This window comes from Limulus polyphemus, unplaced genomic scaffold (assembly GCF_000517525.1).
Source record: "Limulus polyphemus unplaced genomic scaffold, Limulus_polyphemus-2.1.2 Scaffold848, whole genome shotgun sequence".
NCBI lineage: Eukaryota > Metazoa > Arthropoda > Merostomata > Xiphosura > Limulidae > Limulus > Limulus polyphemus.
The window spans coordinates 162,009-168,163 of record NW_013666458.1 but is presented as its reverse complement, the minus strand read 5'-3'; the positions used below and the strand labels follow the sequence as shown (position 1 = coordinate 168,163).

At 32.2% G+C, this 6,155-nt stretch overlaps 1 protein-coding gene across 2 annotated transcripts in view; it reads right to left on the bottom strand.

Annotated features, from left to right (window-relative positions):
* Positions 1-3,315: 3,315 nt before the first annotated feature.
* Positions 3,316-6,155, bottom strand: part of LOC106460847 — a 44,971-nt gene continuing 42,131 nt past the window's right edge. For both annotated transcript variants that reach the window (XM_013920591.2, XM_013920592.2), the window contains exon 6: positions 3,316-3,444. The gene's annotated coding sequence lies outside the window, so the exon portion shown is untranslated. The remainder of the gene's footprint in view (positions 3,445-6,155) is intronic.

Below are 6,155 nucleotides of genomic sequence, written 5' to 3'. Positions count from 1 at the left end.
CAAAAGAGAACATGTCTGTTATATCAAACAAACAAGAAAAAAATAGGTTTCAGTTTTATATGTTATATACGTTACAATTTATAACAATAATCGCAGTAAGTACAATGCTCATACAATAACATCGACTTTTAAGATTACTTTGTGTCTATAACAATGAAACTACAAATAAACATATTTTTTGTGGAATGAGGTCAAACAGAGGTCGTCATGGTAGAAATAGTCCAGTATACAGGTCAATAAATATGTCATAAGCGAACAAGTTCGCTTACGTTAATCTAAAGAAACCTGTTACACAGCTGTGTAGCTCATTTGTTATATTTGATGTAATTCATATAATTATGGTTTTATAATACTGGTTCCTAGAAATATGATAACGTGGATAATCGAATCCCATTACACAGAAGATATCTATGTGTGGGTGAAACTAAATATTATCCGTAAAAATGTCTTCAAAAGCACCAAAATAACTACTTGAGTAAGCTATTTATCAGTCTGGTCACGTTCAGTGCTTACTCTTAGTATTACATTCATTTATTGGGTTATAAAACTTCAACTAAAAGAGAGTGTAAAAGACGAATAAAGGTCAGACTATACATGTGCTCTCACTCAACTAAATCACGTCAATTCAACACTATTTGGTCATAAAGTTTTTATCTCTATTACTTACAAAAATGTTTCTATGTACCTTAAATGTATATGTATGCTTCAACTAAGTACTATACATATATAGTGTTTACTAAATGTTTCTACGAAGTTTAAATGTATGTGTACTTCAGCTAATTACTATTTATATATATACTGTTTATTAACGTTTCTGCAAAGATTAAATGTATACGTGTACTTCAGCTAATTGTTATATATATATACAATGTTTATGAACTGTTTAAGCGAGATTTAAATGTATCTATGTACTTCAGCTAATTACTATATAGTGTTTATTAAATGTTTCTCTGACATCATTCAGTATAAGATGCATTAATCAATCAGTAATATTTTATTTTCTGTTAGTATATACACCAATTATAAAGTTACAAGTATATATGTAATATGCAAAAGCCAACAATGATATACAACAATGCATACATCTTATCTGATGTAATATGCAAAACTCAACAATGATATACATATATTTACACATCTTATCCGGTAGACAACCAAACAGCATGAAACCGTATAGACCACTAAATCCTTATATTCTTTTAACGTCTACATCTAACAGTCAGCCAAATATGTGACGCATAAGTGATACCCTAAGCTCCTTACAGTCTGTGATCCGTTGGTCGCCTAAAAATAGGTAAAGTCGAAAAGTTGTTTGTACGTACGTGTGTATGTGCATATATATATATATATATATAACCTCAAAGTTTTCTTTCAAGATAAAATTATTTGAATACAAATATCTCTCTTTTTGATTCCACCAACTTGATACTTCTAATATTCAACAGTGTTACTTTTAATTGTGTAGTGACGTCATTACAGTAATCTTGAACATTTTTCTCGTCCCTTAAGTTAAACGCAGATAGTTAGAATTTATTACGCCGTGTTCATTGTTAAATATAGTTTTGTCAGGAAGTACTAAAAACCGGTCACTATTCTAATGCAAGTATTACATTGTACTGAACAAAGATCTCGCACCTGAGAAAAAGGATCAAAATATTGCCGGTACAAAATCTCGGGAAAGAATTTAATACTAGTTCTTTCTGTACATATACATATATATTTAAACAAGTAGCGAATTTTCAGTTAGGCTACAGACTAAGACAGTACTAAAATGATTAGGTTAATAATTACCCAATGATATATATATAATGTATTTTTGTATTGAGAGTAATGTATTTTGTATATTTTTGGAATGAAATTTTTCACATATATTTTAACGGCTAGTCCAAGCGCACAGTTATATTCTGATAAACGATTTAGTCAAAGTTTTAATTCTTTTTAAATAAATTGTGAATTAACAATTTTTACTGATTTCACTTTTCTTATTCCAATAAAAATACGAAATAGCACTAAAAATAAAAAAATCCACTTTTGATTTACTTACAGTGTCTTGCATAAATACAAAATTGTTATTTTACATTTGACTTTGTAATCATGAAAAAAATGGGGAAAATGGAATGATTATACTAACTGCTGTGACAACTCAAGTGCAATGTTCTTTTCCTGGAACTCTTAATAATCAAAGTGTTCGCTACACAATAGTTGTTATTTGTATTTTCCTAGATGTAGAATAACAGTTCCAAGTGTTGAAAACTGCAGATCACTGTGATGAATTCATGACTTCATTCTGTGCTAACTTGTAACCAGTTTAAAAAACATATGGCTATAGACTGAATTCTGTTTCTGATTCAGCAGAAACCGAAGCAAGACTTTTTTCTGAACTAGGTCATGCTTATCTCCTCTATTTAATAAATTATTAACTCAGATGCATTTGTTACTTGTTGTACATTTATAAAATCATGAAATTACAAACCATTAAAACAACACATGACAACTGCTGACTTTGCACGAGTAACACTATTTATAGGACATATATTAGTTGTGATAGAAAGTTTTAAACACGCCTCTTTGTATAAAAGTACTTGTAAATAAATTTTACCAAATATATTTGACGAACTGTCAGCTTGTAACAAATTAATTTCATTTTGATAACAAACACCTAACGCCATCAACTGCAGCAAATAACAAACAAAATTAAATCCTAGGTGGCGTTTGTTTCTTGCAATTTAAAATTTTACAGATCACGTGTTTTGTAATAAATTCATTAAGACTATAGCTTTCATACTGACTACTGACGAGATCCATATTTACTTTTTGGCGTGTATAAATGACCTAATTTAACAGTCTGTTCCACACATTCATTAAAACATGATTCTTATATATTTTTACCTGCCTACTACTCCGAACAATAGCTACTTTAAATAAGTACAGAGGTAAGGATACTTGTGTATGCTCCAAATATTTCACTAACATGAACATTTAAGATGGTATTTTGGTATTCATTCAATCTGACTATTTCAAGCCTTACAGATACTCCCAATTTACAGGCCATTTTTATTCCATACATAATTTTTTCTGCTATTTTTGAAGATGCTTGCATGAATGCAATCTGGTGGCACAGAAGGCGAAAAACGTTTAAGACAATACTGCAACAATCAAGTTGATTAAGGAGAGATAAGTATCAACAGTTTCTAGATTTTTGAATAAAACAAGTACAAATACAATGATGAAAAATAGTGTACACATTTCTTTTAAAAGACAGTTATTTCAGGAAAATGGTTATAATAAAATGTAACGTCAAAAAGAAATCATTCGTACCCTGAAGCTCTTCGCAAGCTAGAACGTAACCACGTGTTATGTTGGAAATTTGAGTTGTGATGAGAACGTGTTCGTCCGCCACTTCCGGTGCTGCCGGCACTACTTGTACTACGAAAACTGTCAGAGCTAAAGAACACAGGTGAACATAAGTAAGTACGAGAAAAACATATTTTAATGAAAATATATACAATTACTAAAGTGTAATTTCATAATTACGAAGCATCAGATGAAATGTTCATAAATGTTTAGGATTACCTGACAACTCAGTATTTAAAGCTATAAATTGTTTGAACGCGTGTAACGTTTCCTTTTCTCGAATATCTTCAGTAGATTAAATTAAAATAAAACCAACAGCGAATATGTACAAACACATCCTCTTCATACACACATATTTTACGATACGAACAAAACAAAAAGTTTTCAATGAAACCACAGGCACTATCTGGTTGATATCATAGACTCCGGAACTAAAGCTTTTCTGAAACTTAAAATGACGTCATGGAATAGCATAGGAAACTTCCTGGTGAATAAATGTTGGATAAAGCTTTTGTCTGTCATCGGTGTTTCAAGTGCTCTGGATGATGAATAAACTTTATAATACGTCATGATACTATTTCAAGTTTTATTTTGATATGTTCCATAGAAAGTTGATGAATGCAATATTTTGTTTCTTACGTGTAACATGGACACATGTTTTAAACTTTCGATGCATTAAAATGGAAGATAATTGCGATCTAGAAATTATTTTAGTTTATCATCCCTTAAAACAACAACTTCTTGTAAACAAAGTTTCAAAACCATGTGGAGAGATTCACGCCTATTATCAAAGTATTAAACACATATATACGGTCAAAATGGTACCCAGTTTTATAGTTATTATACACAGAACTTGTGTAGAGGGTAAGTGAAGTTTTATCTTATAAGAAACTGTTAAACTAATTTATTAATGGAATTACACACTTGGAAGTTGGGTCATGATACATGCTAAAATGTAGATACATAATGTACTTAAGTTAGTGACCAAATAAATAAACTTGACTGACTATCTTTATCTCTAATTTTTCTTGAATAATTTTTAAAATTAAGAATAAATCTCATTAAAAAAAGTAATGAAGTGTTTTTTTCAATAGTAGGTTTTGCACTGACGTCAAAACGTCAGTGGTCTATTGTTTACTCCGCTATGTTGGGTGTAAAGTGCTTATATTCGTCTTAAGTGAAAAAATGACAGATTTTTGTTCTAATATCGTGCTATCTGACGCTGTAAATTACCTCAGCGATCTGTGTAAAGAAAAACATAGCTAGAAACTGAATAGTCGTAGAATATCCAATTCCTAAATTTTGCCAAAGTGATGTTTCCGCAATTGACTACATGTAATGCTTTACTTAATTTGACACCTGCCACACTAGCCAGCCCGGCATCTTGATGTGGATCAAAAATAAGGAAAAAAGTCATTTCGTTTGGATTGTTTTGATTAGACAAAAGGAAGACGTTTGGAACTATTTTTGGGCTCTCTAGGTGGCGCTGGACCAGACATGTGACCTGACTCGAGACCATGAGAACCAACGTGGAGAAGTTAACTTGTAAATGTAAAAGAAAAACGATGTAGTAATGAAACATGCTTGAAATGTTCTAGATGTGGTTGTGAATGTGATGGTTTAAGTGTAGCGGATTAAGCTAAACCGTGGGTCTAGGTTGGATGAGGGAAGAACTTATTCGAATATATCCCAATCGATTTTAAATACCAGCTAAATTGGAGATTCGTCAGGTGATTACTGTATTGACAGCAAAGCATAAAAAACGGGCACAGCAGTATCGTTATCATCAAAAAGGTGGATTGGAATAATATATAAGAAATCACTAATTTCAATATTTTGTGAAACTAACGGCATAGTAGAGCCAGAAGATGCAATGTTGAGGTTGAAGCAGATGCACGATTCATTACAAGATGATTTCTCTAGCAATTCTCAAATTAAAAACGCCATCTCTGCAATGAAGAGTAAATAGAAGAAGGGTGGTACTATGCCCAGTATGGTACCACCATAGTATAATCCATATAGACATCATCATGTCATATTTTCGTTAATATTTAGTTGTTGTTGTTTTTTTTTTTTTTTTGTTTTTTAAATTGTGACGAGCTTCATTCATAGAGATCTATCGAAATAACTAACCCTAAATCACCGTTTCCGGAACGACTCCCCCTGTTGACCATCCTATGCTCGGTACTAAAAGATGCTGGGCTGGCTCGTGTGGCAGGTGCTAATATCTATAACGATTGTTGCTGATTTCCAGAAGGAATTGTTTGACAACCAATAAAGCATCGTTGAATAGAACAGGAAGTTTTGTGACGTCATATGCAAGGCCTCTACAGTAACATATATTTGTTTCATTTAGAAGAGGTTTATTCAACCTATTATGAGCAGCTTGTAAATTGTTGCTTTCTTTATCATAGTTTAATATGTTTACATCTATAATTGCACTAGGGTGTTCGGAAATTGTTTCATATGACAGATCTTCTTTGAGGCCTGAAAGTTATAACGTAACTACTTCTTGACTGGCTGCGCTTGTAACGACAGACAATAACTAAGCATGCGCCGTTGCAACGACATTTGCTTGCCCATGAAAGGTCAAATGTTCGCATTTTCTGATTGAAAAATGCCCATTTTAAGAATCACATTAAGCTGAGTCCTTAATGCGAACACTGAATAACTAATAAATCGGCCCGGCATGGCCAGGTGGTTAGGGTGTTCGACTCGCAATCTGCTCGCCCTTTCAGACGTGGGGGCATTATAATGTTACGGTCAATCCCACTATTCGTTGGTAAAAGAGTAGCCCAAAA